The sequence below is a fragment of the Lepidochelys kempii genome, chromosome 3 (genome assembly GCF_965140265.1).
Source record: "Lepidochelys kempii isolate rLepKem1 chromosome 3, rLepKem1.hap2, whole genome shotgun sequence".
Classification (NCBI taxonomy): domain Eukaryota; kingdom Metazoa; phylum Chordata; order Testudines; family Cheloniidae; genus Lepidochelys; species Lepidochelys kempii.
Window position 1 is genome coordinate 168542241 of NC_133258.1, and position 16156 is coordinate 168558396.

A 16156-nucleotide genomic window follows, 5' to 3' on the forward strand; every position below is an offset into this window, starting at 1 on the left:
TGAATAGAAGCTGCTCCGCTGTCTTCCTCCAGTTTGGGTTCAGCTGTGTAAATAAGTTGTTGTAGGCCTGTACGTTTATTGTGCATCAGACTGAGGCCTTGATCATGCAAGGAGTTTCACAGAGGCGGACCCCTAAATCTGCTCGGAGCCTTACTGACTTCAGAGTAAAAAGAAAAGGAGTACTTGTGGCACCTTAGAGACTAACAAATTTATTTATTTGAGCATAAGCTTTCGTGAGCTACAGCTCACTTCATCGGATGCTTTCATGAGCTTATGCTCAAATAAATTTGTTAGTCTCTAAGGTGCCACAAGTACTCCTTTTCTTTTTACTGACTTCAGTAAATGCCCCAGCAGGAGCTCATTGCAGGCAGCCACGAGATCCAGGTTCAGTTCTTGCTATCTGAGGTTGGACAAGTCACTTCTCCCATCTGTGACTGTTACCCTAGCTGTAAAATGGGGACAATAAAACCACTATTATAAAACATTTTGAGAGCGGGAAAAGGAAATTATTGAAGTGCCAGACAGTGTTGCTGTATATTTTATACAAATTTAAATGAAAAATACAACAGTAGGCATATTTCTAAAAACACTAGTTGGTGTAGTGTTTGTGGTTATGTTTGGCTGCATGTGTGTGTTCTCCCTATGTGCTGCCCCAGCTCTGTGCAGACATCTGGCACAGCAGACCTCGAGCGAACTGCCCAATGACCACAAGATTCACTAAGGTGCGAAGGCACCAGGCCAGGTTTATTGTCAACAATGCACGGTAATAGCACCTGGCAGACTCTATGAGGATACTAAGACATGGGTGCCCGTGACAATGGATGCAGGTCAGTGAATGGCGGGACTTTCCATTCTCCCCTCGGCTGGACAAAGATACTCCCTCTGAGATACATCTTTATATCCTGATACAAACAAGTTGATCTGCCTCTGATATCTTGTTAGTTACTGCCCCCGGACGTGGCTGGTTATTACCTATCACCTTCTACATGTTGGTTCGATCAAAACATCTCTGTTACGTACTGTTATCCTGACCTTATCTTTTAGGAGGGTCAGTGTGTTCCTGTTATCCTTGGGGAATGTTTTTGTATCATCCTTGATATTGGGAGTGTGACATTGTGCCCCATAATGCTTTACAGAAATATGATTATGAATGTATATATGACATAACTGGAATATGTTTTATGCTACATATACCATGTAACATATCTCTGTAAAGGTTATGATATACTGAATATATTCATCCTATTTGTATGCATTTATCATTTTTGTTTTCAAAGTTATGAATATTGGCTGTGTACTTGTTTGATTTTAATAGCTTTAGTAAGGTATTTGGTCAGCTTCTTAAGAAAGGAATTTGCAAGTTAAGTGCCCAGTCAAGAAACACTTAACGGACAATGGAACCTTGGAAAACTCCAATCCACATAAGAAGTCTACCTGGGGACATTCAAGGTAGCATGTGAACAATGGCCGCTACCTGTAAAGTTCTGAGTCATGCATGGACATGTGACTTGCCCATGTGATTCCAAAACTCCAGCTTGCAGCTAGATTCTACATAGGAGAGAGGAGGGGGTCTCCACCCACAAGGTAAAGTCTATTTAAGCCCCTGGGAGACTCCTCCATTTTGTCTTCAGCTAGCTCAAGAGAGAGTTTCTCCATCCCCAATGGATACCTGAAAGAAACTGGAACAAAGGACGGGGGTAACCACAGGGGTGTGAGTGATTGCTGGATCCAGCCTAGAAGGAGGCTAGTCTGTATACAAAGCCCACTGGAACTCTCTGAGGATGAGATTTCATCTGTATTCAGTTTCTTACTGTATTAGGTTTAGACTTATGTGTTTTATTTTGCATGGTAATTCACTTTGTTCTGTCTGTTATTACTTGCAACCACTTAAATCCTACTTTTTTGTATGTAATAAAATCACTTTTTACTTATTAACCCAGAGTATGTATTAATATCAGGGTGGGGGGGCAAACAGCTGTGCATCTCTCTCCATCAATGTTATAGAGGGTGAACAATTTATGAGTTTATCCTGTATAAGCTTTATACAGGGTAAAACAGATTTTTGGGGGTGTGGACACCATTGGGAAGTGGGCATCTGGGTGTTGGAGACAGGAATGCTTCTTAAGCTGTTTTCACTTAAGCCTGCAGCTTTTGAGGGACGTGGTTCAGACCTCGGGCTGTGGTTGTAGCAGGCAAGTGTGTCTGGCACAACCAGGCAGGATTCTGAAGTCCCAAGCTGCCAGGGAAAACAAGCTCAGGGATAGTCTCAGCACATCAGGTGGTAGTCCCAAGGGGGTTTCTGTGATCGCACCTGTCACTGGGATGTTCTGGTACCACTCGATATCGAGCACACCCTCCCACCCAGGGCTCAGGCTTCGGCACCCCTTCTTGGGGTCTTGTAGTAATTTTTGTTGTCAGAAGGAGGTCACGGTGCAATGAAGTTTGAGAAACCCTGATCAGTGATGTCTGAGTGTTCAGTCAGCAGGAAACAATAGCTGTATAAGATGTGAAGAATACCTATTTATCTCAGTGGATGTTAACACTGAAACCTAACATTAACGATCTAAATATCAACATATTATTTCACTGCTGATCAAAGCATGCAAGCAAGAACAGTTCAATTATATTACAAAGATCTATGCAGTATGGGTGGCATCCAGTATATGCTGTTATGAATGGAGCTTGGGATAGTATCACCTCCCACCTCATATATTATAATATAAAACTTCTAATTTGTACTATTTGACACAGATTCCAGTGTTCTCATCAGCTGAGTTACTATCATTGCTTTACAATAAGTACTTATGGTACCATAAGAGCAGAGCACTTCCATTTCTGTTACAGATGTCTTCTATGTGATACCTCAGATCTTTCTCAAACAAGTAGTTCTTACTCGTGCAAGTCACCCCATTAAGTTAAATGGATGACTTGCACAAATGAGGACTACATGTGTGAGCAAGGGTTTCAAGACTGGGCCCCTTATATTCAGTTCATTCAGGTAAGAACTTGTCAGCTCTACCTGACAGTCCTATATCCAAATCGGAACCCTGCCTGCAACACTTTACATAATATATACAATAACAACATTGTAAAGAGTGTACAAGACCTAAAGAGACTGATACAGCAGACTTTGTCCCCAAATCACCTATTAAGATGAGAGATGAGTCTCAACCAAAATCCCAGAATTGAACATTCCTGGACTTTGGATGCAGAACCAAACATTATAGATTGGATCCATGGATAATTTAAACTCCGATGATTTTAAAATGGCTGAAAGGATTTTCTTTCCATTGTTTTTTTTTTTAATTGTTCTGAAGCTGAGACCTTTTCTGCCAATTTGGTCATAACTTATTTTTTAAAAGATGAATGGATCAGAACTCTGAAAATAATGGGTTGTACTGGATACACTTACAGAACCTTAGTTCTAATGGTCCTGCTCAAACATCATCCAATAAGGGCTGATCCTGCTCTCACTGAAGAAAATAGTAAAACTGTCTTTGACAGGAGGAGGCCCTTAATTAGTAAATACTAATACTAGAGCTAAGGGTTTCTCTGGTCCTATGTGAAAAATGCCAAGGCAATCTGGAACTGTGGTATCCTTTGAGGTTAATACAGTGTTAATTCTCATCCTCATTTAGACCTAAAGGAAGAAATAATCTAAACCTACTCTAAAGTAAGCTGACTAAAACCTAATCCTGCAAACACTCTCGTAAGCACTGCAAGTGGACTGCTAACATAAGGGCTTCTCATCTAAAGACTTTTCAGATTAGAGGCTTGCAGGATTGGGCCCTAGATTTCCAGTCTTTTGTGCTGAAGGCTACATATGTCATGGGAAAATCCATATACTAAAGAAGATGGGATGCAGCAGGGGGGACAAAGGAGAATCCCCTGCACAGAAGTTCAGATCACCTTAAATCAAAAAGCAACACAAAACCAAAATCCTGTTTGAATCATATTAAATATATTACTCCTCCAGGATTTCACCGCTGGAACTCAAGACAGTAATTACAAGTTGAATTCACAAATTTACACTAAAAATTATGATAGCTCCCAATTGGTGCAGTAATTGGGTTACAATGGACCATGGAAACCCAATTTCTTTCTTCTACAGGCCCTTGCATTTAATGCACACTGAAAATTCTTATTTCCTTCAGGGGGATGCGGAGTCAAGACCTAACCAAAACTACTTTTACTTTTAGTACAACATGGTTGTAAAACTGTAATTAACTATCCTGTGATCCGTTGATATCTTTCCCTCCTGTGGAAAGTTTGCCAGCAGACCAGCCTCTTACTCACCGCAAAGAGAAGAAATTATCAACTGACTGTAGGAAGGCTAACCTCAATTTACTCCCTCTTGCTACTGAAAGTAAAAGTAGCCTTATTTAAGATTAAAGGATTGAGTCAGAGCCTATCACCTCTTAGTCACTGGTTCCTGTTCATTCCAAGACTATAAAGGCCAAAAGTCATTACTGCCTGATACCTGTTAGGGCATATATGGACAGGGTATAGTCTCAGTACTCATCTATGTGCATTCAGTCCAGTGCCTAGTGAATAAGCATTAATATCTCAAAGTGGTTTTAGGATAATGTACTTTATTAATATCTACAGTATAAAAACAGAATATAGAAAAAACCTCACAGCTGATATTTGAAAGTTTAATCGTTGCCATTAATGGCACTCTCAGCAAAGGTATCAAGCAGTGTCACTAGAGGTGGTCCTTCAAACAGGATGGAGGCACATCAGTGATTAGTATGGAGAAACATGTATTATGTCGTGGGATGTTGGTAGCTGCCAGCAAACTTCTCTTGATTTATGGGCAATCATAGACTTCACTGAACCTGACGGACGTGCAAGCCATCCCTTCATTCTTGCTAAATGGAAGAAGCAATTAAGCTTCTTTATGGAGTAAGATAGCTGAAACAATAGAAACCATCCCTGAAGGCACTGGCCAACTACAAGCCCTGGGTAAGGGCTGAGCCATGCAAGCTAACGGGCATCCTTGGGGACTGATTGCAAATGCCAGGACTGGGTCATTCATCAGTTGGAGTTGTGTGTGTCTGTTTTTCAGAAACAGAAAACAGTGAGAAAAGTCAGAGGAAAACTAGAGAAGCACCAATAGCATGGTGTGACCCATGAACCCCTCAATGCCAAATGGCAAGGGGGTCACAAGAATATCCTGATTCTAGCACGTACATTCTGGTTCATCAGAAAATGTCATGTGAGGTCTTGAATAAAAGCCAGGGTAACACACTGTTAAATGTCTGCACAGATACTATGTAAAGAGTTATGCATGGATACTGAAAATATGTTCTTAGATTCTGTATCACAGCAGAGGTGGAGAAACAGGTATCCTGTTAGACAAAAGATGGTTATTCACCTGTCTCTCTGTCAGATGTAAATTAAGCAAACACAATGGATGCCACTTTGCATACAGAATTATTGAAGGGATGTGAATGTTAACAGGGAGAAGCATACAGGAAAACAAACCATGAGGGAGTTATACTGTCTCTGAATACAGACAATGAACTTTGGGCAAATAAGTAGAAGACACTACAGGGGAATGTTTTAAAGGGTCTCAGGAAATGGGGTACACCTACTGTTAACCTGTAAGACAAAGTAAGGGCTGGCAGAGCTCAGAGGAGAGAGATGGGGGGGTCAGGCCAGTGGCTTGGGGCTTCAGCAGGTGAGGACTCAGGCAGAAGGGGTGGGCCTGGGGCTAGCCTCCTTGAAGTGCGGGGTTCACCGGCCACCCATGATGCAGCCCTCAGCAAAACAGCCATGAAGTTAGAGTTGGCCAGAATGGAGGCGATGAAGGCAGAAAAGGAATGAGAATTCCAGACATGGGCAGCCAAAGAGAAATGGGCAGTGCAAGAAGAAGCCGACCAAAGAGCCCTGGAGGCAGAAACGCAAAAGCGTGAGGCAGAGAAACAATATGCCAAAAAGACCTACAAGCAGTTGCCCATCAGCAAACTATGGATCTACAGGAATCATAGAATATCAAGGTTGGAAGGGATCTCAGAAGGTCACCTAGTCCAACCCCCTGCTCAAAGCAGGACCAATCCCCAATTCCTAAATGGCCCCTTCAAGGATTGAACTCACAATCCTGGGTTTAGCAGGCCAAATCTCAAACCACTGAGCTACCCCACCCGCAGGAAGCCTGAGGGAGAGAGAGAGCACAAATGCAGGATGATGGAGGCACATATACAAAACTCAGGCAGCAAGCAATCCTCTCCAGAGATTGCACAGCTGGGACAAATTGTGCCCTCATTACTAGGAAACTGATTGCACTGAGGAATATTTGACCACCTTTTAAAGAATCTGTAGGGTACAGAACATCCTGGAGGGCCAGAAAATGACTGTTCTGCCCTCTAAGCTGACAGGGAAAGCATTGCAGATGTTTAATGATACAGATGCAAGTGAAGTGATGAATTGTGAGATTTTTAAATGATCCCTGTTAAAAAAGTTTCAAATTACACCAGAAGTTTAGCACCTCAGATTCAGGAAACTTAAAAAGGTTGAAAAGTTGTGCATAAGGGGAATTTGTGCATAAAATGGTGGAATATTTTTAAAAAGTGGATTCAGAATAAAGGGCTGGCATAGCCCAGAGGGGAGTGTTTGGGTAACTAACAGGCTGGTGTTGTCAGGGAGCTGACACCCAGTTAAGCACAAGCTTAAGGGACTCCAGAACTTGGCCCATAGTTGCTGCGAGCATGGTTTATGCTGAGCAATACCCTTTTTTCAAGCCAGCCATTCAGCAGCTATGGGCCAAGTTCTGCAGTCCTTGCTGAAGCACAACTTTCATTCCAGACAGTAGCAGTTGTACTCAAAGGAGGAGAGCAGAATATTGCCCAATACTAGAAACATTTGACCGTCCTTGGACTCTCATACTTACTGACATATAACTTACATAACACTAATTAATTTAGTTCAAAATGTCCACCCTAAAGCTACATTTTACTCCAAAAATTCCAGATGTGAAGTGACTGAAGAATATAAACCATGCGTTGCAAAGCAGCCAGATGTTTGTGTGAGCAAGGATTGCAGGATGGAATCAAATACATTTCTCCATGAAACATAGGCCCCATACAAAATGTTAGCCATCACACATAATTCCCCTTTTTACGTTTCAAATAAGAGAAAGGAACAAGAGTACTTTTCAGCCTGTTCCCTAAATCTCCAGAAAAAATTAAACTCATTGCATCTTGCAGTCTCCATTTACAGTTACTGATCTGTCCATTTGCTCCTCATATGAACAAAAGTGTTTTGCAATTCTCATCAGCTTATTTCAGATGTTGTTAGTCCCATATGCAACACTTGAAAGACAGACATATCTCTTACTCTAGAAAGATGTCATGTAATTAATATCTGTTCAGTATCTGATACATCCTCTATTTAGTGTCTACCTGTTGTCATTGTGGGGAAATGAACCAAAATGACCTATATAGGTTTTCCCATTGGTAATAGGATTCAAGATTAGTACAATTTTTTTAAGTCAGTCTTTACCAATGAAACTCTTAACTTACTCAGATGTATATAGTCTTAAGCTAAGTGAAATATTGAGGATTGAATTCTGTATTTGAGGGGATGAGGGAAAATCAGAAAACAAATTTAGTTTTTCCATCAGTTTGCAGCTCCCTCTATGGAAAACTAAATGTAGATTTAGCATCTGGAATGAAATTGAGTCTTAAATTTCCAGTTATTTCAAATCATCTAAAAGTACTAGTGTACTGTTCCATTTTGTCTCCAACCAAGTCACTCCCTGTAGTGAACTGTGACAGTCCCAGGCTTGACTATAGAAACAATAACATCTTTTATATTATAAGGCATCTCACTGAATACTTGAATTATATTGTTTTTTCCACCCAGAGTAGCTTATTTTAAGACTTTTTGGTGAGGTTTTTTCACCTTACAGCAATCATAAGATATTTCCTTGCTAAGCATATCAAATTTACTGATAATGGGCATAACCACTCACATATAAAAAGACTGGCAGATGTCTTTATAAAAAATTAGCAGACGTTGACAGAGTAAAACCATGACAAATTGGAAAGATACCAAAATGATCACCTACTAAGTGATTTAATGAAATCAGTTTTATATAAGAGTATAAAAAAATAGCAGCAGAAATATAAAAAAGCCACATAATCCCTTTTACTCAAACCTGGAAACTCTATTAGACTTTGTAGACCTATTCAAAGAAATATTGTACATTTTATTATTTTCCTCCTATGTTGTTCATCCTTGTCAAAGATGGCTCCTTCCCATCTTATGCCTTCTTTTATGTGTCTCGTAAAGTATTTTTATTTTATTGTAATTAAGAAAAATAAAATTATGACAAAAAGAAAAAATGATTTAGCAGTTCTGTTGGGTGCATTGAAGTCATTTCAATATCTTAAATACTGACCTGTACCCTTGTGCAAGAATTCTTTATTCAATGTAATCTAAAGTATACTGCAACAACTTTAGTCACCAACTCAGATTTATCAAATTCAGTAGTTAGCTCCATATGAGACAATCCAAAGTCTGAGTTCACTGATAAGTCAAATATTAAAAACAAGTTGATACACAAATATATAAGGATCCAGCTCTACAAAGGGAGTCAGAATTTCACCCAGAGCATCTACATAAAACTAACAATAGTAGATGCTCAACATGCCACCAGCCATCAGCTAAATAAGCCCCAACTTTTCCCTTACCACAAGTTATGGAGCAACATTTGCAAAGACCTTTCCACAGTGGATATAAAGATCTGCCCCATCCAAAAATCTGCATACTGAAACTAGTACATGAATTAAATTTCCATCGAACAAGAATGTATACTGATTTGCATATTGGTAGCATAACATGTAATGCTCAGAAATGAAAATCTAATAGATCGCCACTGTAATCAAGATGGTTGAAAGAACCGTCAATCACAACTCTGATGGTGAAAATAATTACCAGTGACAAAATGGATGAAAAGACACAAAATGTGGTGTCATGTTTGCAGTAATGCATTTGTGATATAAACATGGCTCATACACTACATTATTACCAAAACCAAGTTTACCTTTCTTAGTAAAATATATAGATCTTACGGTCATGAATTGAACCATTTTTGTGTCAAAATTTTAGAAAGAAACAAAAAAAGATGCTAAAAGCAAAAAGGAATAAATTTCACAGAACCTAGATCTATATATAGTAAAGAGTTGGGTTTAAGTCTACAAGAGGAATGGAAGATTTTTCCCCCAAACCAAGCACAATCAGTCCGTTTGTTTGTAACACATTGTCATCTGTTGACAGCGCTGGCTGTCTCTTCAAAATTGCTCACACCAAGACCCAGGTGACTCCAAGCTTTTATACCTTTCAAAGGAATAAATATAAACAAAATTTTCACATTACTACTTGATGGCAAATACACGCACCTTTCTGTAGCAATTAGAACACCCTATCCATGCTACAGTCCATGGGGAAAACTGCATATGCATCTCAAGGTAAAGAAAAGGATTTAGACCTCATTTGGGGATCCTTTCTTCATACTTGTTTTGGTCTGTACATAGCTTTTGGCTCAGTGAGTCAAATACTACCTTGACTTACATTTGTGCAATTCCTTTGACATCAACCGCAGTTATGTGGTGTGTGACTTACAGAATTTGGTCTTGTATTTCTAACTTGAAAGTGGATATCACAATTAAACAAAATAAAATGACAAAACTCAATCTTGACTGTTTACAAATTTATTTCATTTCCTGTGCAGTACTTCATGCATATTCAACATGTGGATGGCCCTACGGTACAAGCAGTGACACACCACAATATGAAATTACTACATATTAAGTTAATGCACGTAATTCACTCTCTTAATGTAGTCCCTCTGCTTTACTATCTATCACTAATCTGAATTTATTTTGAGAAAATAAAATCTTTTGAACAAATGAATCTATTGTTACCTTAAAGTTAGCACAGTACTATTCAAAGCAGTTTCCAAACTATAGGTTGCAATCATGAGGGATTTTCAGTGTGCTGTGTCTGGTAAACCTATTATCAAGGATACCCAAGTCTAATATTACCCATCACACTGCTTTTAATGCACACATCTGCAATATAAAAGAACAAATGACATTTGGGTAGTAGGATAAGCCTGGAATATTAATAAAGGAATAATATAGGCTAGACTGAAGTCTAAACAAATAGGGAGTAAGAAATAACTTGCTTAAAAACAGTAATTTTTCACTAGAATGGGACCCAGGTCAAGTGTTTAGAACAGGGGATGGGAAGTCCAGATTTCTGCATTGTTTTCAGTTCCACCGCTGAGATCTCATCCGACATTCCTTAAATTACTTAATTTCTCTGTGCCTCACCTGAGGTGGACTTAATCTGTCAGTAACAGTGATACCTACTGCATAGTAAAGTTGTGATTATGATAATGTCTGCAAATTACTTTGGATCCTTTGACCAGAAGTGGCACCGGGTGTGTGAAGTGCAGGGTCTCTGTATCCTTGTGCTGTATGCATGCTTACCTTCCAGATATATTACAGAGGAGTCAAGGCACGGCCAGCTATGCCATATATACCAACAACTAGCAAGTCTGTTGTCCTGGCAGCTTGGAGGAGATGCAGAATTCGCCTTAGACACACCTCAGTAGCACTCTTGGATGCTCACTTGTCATCCAGAGTGATGGGGCGAGAAGTGGCTTTTTAATAGGCAGGGATAAGAAGGGTGGGACCCTCCCAGAGATAAGGGTTTGGGGCACGGGATTCTCACGGGAACGGGGCAGTTGCATCCTGGTAGGAAATGGAGAAGCGAGGGACTGAAAATATCGGATGCCCACCCAGATGGGTCTCACATTTCCTGCAGCAACGGGACACGAGCATCGAGGGTCCCATGACCTCTCCTGGCAGCCCTGCCATGGACCACGCTGGGGCTGGCCCTGCAGCCTCTAGCCGAGTCCCCAGGCCAGGAGTGTTGCGAGAGGAGCAGTGACCCCCGCTGGGTGCCACAGCAGGGCGCAGTGCAAGCGGCTCCGGGGTCCCCACTCAGCGGCCCCCGCCCTTCACGGAGGGGTCCGGTCCTCTGTGAGGAGGAAGCCCAGCGGCTGTGGCGGCAGGGGCGGCCCGCCCTCACGGGCCCCAGTGAGCGCCACCTCCGGCGGGGGCAGTCACTGCCCATCGCTTGGGGGGCGCCCTGAGGGCCATCGGCTCCCTCCCTCCCTCCTTCCTCGGGGCGGATGGGAAAACTCCCCGCACTTTCCGCGGGGCCCCCACGCCGGGGCTCTCCCGACCCCGCTCGGCTGTGACAGGCGGCGGCCCCACCCTCACGGGGCCCCAGCCGCTCCCAGAGCCCGCGGGCAGCCCCGGTGCGCTAATAAACGGGCGGAGGGAGGGGGACGTTCTACGCAGTGACGTTCCCCCCGGCTGCGGGCCGGGGTGGGGGAAGCTCCGCCCCTGGCACGGGGTGGGCGGAGCCTCCTACCTCAGCCTCACCGGCCGACTCGGGCGCCATTTTGGGAAGCTCTTTGTGTGGCGGGGCTGCGAGAGACACTCGATACTTGCCCGGGCAGCGTAGGGCGCAGGGCCTCGGCCGCTGTGACTGGCCCTTCCCTGGGAGCGGGCGGTGCAACCGGGCCTGAGCGGTGAGTGGGGCTGCCCCCCTCCCACCCCCACTTCTCACTTACCCCCTTTGATCCCCCTCGGCAGCCGCTGAGGGGGGATCCCCTCCTCTGGCTCTCCTGAGGGTTGCAAGCCCCGAAGCCAGGCGCCCCCTGTGACAGCGGCAGCCGGGAGAGACCCCTGCTTGGATCCGAAGTCGCTCCGGCTTGAGCGTCTGTATCCCCGCCCCTCAGGCGGGCTGGATGCTCCCAGCCTGCGGCGTGATTCCCGCGGCTGTCGCGCTGCTGAAACTGGTGCGGGGAGCGGGGGTCCTGTAAGTAAGCCAGAAAAACACCCCCGGGAAGCCTTGGCCCGGCTGTCCTATGGGTGGTATAAAACCCAGTGGTTTCTTTAAATGGGAGCCACAGATCGTATAGGATGCCGCCTCTTCGGTCCCGTTCCCCCATCTATTTACACTGAGCAGTCGCTGGTCGAGGTGGGATGTGATGTGTCTCGTCGTTCATTGGCGGGGGAGGGGGTGACGGTTTAAATAGTAACCCGTTTTCCTAGGTTTAATCTCTACCCTACGGACCTCAAACAGCGCCCGTGGATACACCCCTGTCGCTTGTTCCCTGTATTAACGCTGCTTTTTTAGTGAACTAGATGATTTATTAGAAAATAGTACAAAGATGCTTACTATTCTTCTCCTTCTGCTGAGTGGGATTACTATGCTATCCCCGCCGTGCTCCTAGTTTGGTTTATTCAGATAATGGAGTTAGCCCTACACTGATGCCTTGGGCACTAGACTGCATTCACTGACTCCTTTCTCCTGGTTCTTTCCCCCTGAGAAGCATCACATCTGTTCTGCTCTTTCCTCAAGATGCTTGCTCAGAAATGTGAGAGTAGCTGAATGAACTGATGTGACCCCACTCATTCTGTACTGTTACAGCTGGGAAGTATGATGTAGTAGAGCAGCATAGACACTTGGCTTGCCTCAAATGGTATGCAAGAAAGTTAAGGTGAATCAACTAAAAGTGTGAATAGAATGAATATAAATTAAAATGCTTTCACTCGGGAGCAAATGTTGGCAGTATTTTCATCTAAGGAGGATTAAGTTACAATAAATGCATGCTGCCGGCTGGATATGCGTGGCTCTGCTAATCAATTGCGTGGCACTTGAATCTTTCCTGGGTGGCTGCCCAACCGCACAGCTTACATGAAACACAGGGTAGCACCTTCAAGTGCAACAGAGATCAAGGTGCTATTGTGCTAGGCACTGTATAGGTACATAGTAAGAGATAGTCCCTGCCCTGAAGAACTTTTAATCAAAAATACACAAGACAGTAGATGGATGGGGGAAAAAGTATTAACCTCATTTTAGAAATGGGGAGCTGAAGCATAGAAAGAAAAAATGATTTGCCCAAGGTCACATATGAAGTCTCTGGCAGAGCTGAGTTGAATCCAGGTCTTTTGGATCTTTTCCCATAGCCTTATCCACAAGCTATCCTCTGTCTATTTCTCAGTTATATATTATTTGTAGTTATTCCACTAAAATACAATAAATATATTTTAAACTCACTAACCAAAGTGAATTTATATTGTATTTACAATCTTAAATTGTAATTTTAAAATGTATTTTGAGTACAGTCTAAATTGACACTCTTTAGGGGCCTAACTATACCTCAATAAAATGGTAAATCATTAGTTATTCCTGTTGCCGTTTTGGGATGACTCCAGTTTCTATTCTTTTAGATTTGATGCTTTAGTCATTTCTGGTGTATACTGTTGCCTACGTATGTATTTCATAGTGGTCTTTGATTCAGTAGAATGTATTGACGGGTCTGAGCCTGAATGTCAATCTCAGGACAAAAAGAAAAGGAGTACTTGTGGCACCTTAGAGACTAACAAATTTATGCATCCGATGAAGTGAGCTGTAGCTCACAAAAGCTTATGCTCAAATAATTTGTTAGTCTCTAAGGTGCCACAAGTACTCCTTTTCTTTTTGCGAATACAGACTAACACGACTGCTACTCTGAAATCTCAGGACAGAAAATCTAGAAAAGGATTTGAAATATTTAAAAATCTTCTCTGTAACCTGGTTACATGCCCAACTGTAAGCAGCCATGTGACTAAGTTCATTCAGCAACAGCGGTCTGCTATCATTGTCTGCACAGCTTCCCCAGTGTCCCACTAGGTGTGGGACATCTTCCAGAGACATACTGTAAAGACATGAAACTGTGTGTATAAATAAAACTCCACTAACTTAAATGTTATCAGTTCCTTCTTGCTGTCTATTTTGTCTTTCATCTCCTGTTTTTGTTTTTGTTTTCTTCCCCACTTCATTTTACAAGCCAATGTAGCATCCACTTGTGTGTTCTCTTCTTTCTGGTTCTCGCCTGTGCCCTCACCCTTTTTAGGCAGTCATTGGCATTCTGCTTCATCTGAGTGCAAACTTTTCATATCTGGGGGAAAATGTTATTTCTTTCCAAATAGGTGTGCCACTAGACAGCTAGGCTTTATATTTTTAAAAATCTTCCCTAAGGCACCCAGCCATTTACAAGACAGTGCAAGGTTCAAACTTTTGACTTCTTCAAATTAAATACCTACTGAAGATTATTTATTGAACACAATTGGTGTATTTTGTGTCCAATAAAGGAGGGATTCTACACAATTAGATTCCTGTCCAAAGCAGCTTTTTTTTATAGCACGTATGTTTTACATTTTATTAGGGCCTCATGGACCACATTGTCTCTCACTTCCAATCACATGGACCACTTCCCCTCCCTTTAGCAAATGCATAACATTCCTGTGACAAGTTTCAGAGTAGCAGCCGTGTTGGTCTGTATCCGCAAAAAGAAAAGCAATACTAGTGGCACTTTTGAGACTAACCAATTTATTTGAGCTTAAGCTTTCGTGAGCTACAGCTCACTTCATTGGAGGCATGCATTCCTGTGACAAATTGCTTTTAAGGAAAAGTAATGTTAGGAAATAACTTATGTATCTTTAGTTGTCTTCTAAGAGAGGTCTTTTCCCTTTGGAAAAAAGTTAATCACGCTCTTGCATTTTGTTCTTCATTTCCTCTCCCTCATCCATCTGTTCTATTCCTTTTCTTCCCCCCTGCTCGTGTTTCCCTGCTCCACATGATATACTGCCTGTCTGTCTTGTTCCCCTCTCCCTTGGTCATTTCTTTCCTACTGATGGCTGGAAATTTCATTTCCATAGGTAGCTCTCAACTGTGAGGGCTCCCATTTCCCTTTATGGAGAAGTGGTTCCTAAGAGAGGCAGCAAGGGTGGTACCCTGTTACTTCCATTTGCTTCTTTGTAATGAAGAAGGAAGAGCCTAGACAACTGCAAAAGCACTTGGAAACCACGAAAAGGAGTGAGGACAATATAAATTGCCTGCTGGCTGTGCATCACCAGTGGTCAACAGAATACAATTGGAAATTACTGTTTTAAAGGCACAGTGATTGCAGAATAGTAAGGCTGTCAAGTGATTAAAAAAATTAATCGTTCAATTAATCGCACTGTTAAACAATAATAGAATATCATTTATTTAAATATTTTTGATGTTTTCTACATTTTCAAATATATTGATTTCAATTACAGTACAGAATGCAAAGTGTACAGTGCTCACTTTATATTTATTTTTTATTACAAGTATTTGCACTGAAAAAAAATCCAAAAGAAATACTATTTTTCAATTCACCTAATGCAAGTACTTTAGTGCAATCTCATCATGAAAGTTGAATTTACAAATGTAGAATTATGTACAAAAAAAGGCATTCAAACATAAAACAGTGTAAAATTTTAGAGCCCTCAAGTCCACTCAGTCCTACTTCTTCTTCAGCCAATCGCTCAGACAGACAAGTTTGTTTACATTTGCAGGAGATAATGTTGCCAGCTTCTTGTTTACAATGTCACCTGAAAGTGAATACAGGCATTCTCATGGCACTGTTGTAGCTGGCTCGCAAGATATTTACATGCCAGATGTGCTAAAGATTCATATGTCCCTTCGTGCTTCAGCCACCATTTCAGGAGACATGCATCCATGCTGATGATGGGTTCTGCTCAATAACAATCCAAAGCAGTGCGGACCAGCGCATGTTCATTTTCATCATCTGAGTCAGATACCACTAGTAGAAGAAGGTTGATTTTCTATTTTGGTGGTTTGGGTTCTGCAGTTTCCACATTGGAGTGTTGCTCTTTTAAGACTTCTGAAAGCATGTGCCACACCTCATCCCTCTCAGATTTTGGAAGGCACTTCAGATTCTTAAACCTTGGGTTGAGTGCTGTAGCTATCTTTAGAAATCTCACATTGGTATCTTTGCATTTTGTCAAATTTCAGTGGAAGTGTTTTTAAACGAATAACATGTGCTGGGTCATCATCTGAGACTGCTATGAAATATATGGCAGAATGCGGGTAAAACACAGTTCTTCCCCAAGGAGTTCAGTCACAAATTTAATTAAAGCATTATTTTTTTAACGAGCGTCATTAGCATGGAAGCATGTCTTCTGGAATGGTGGCCGAAGCATAAAGGGGCATACGAATGTTTAGCATATCTGGCACGTAAATACCTTGCAATGTCGGC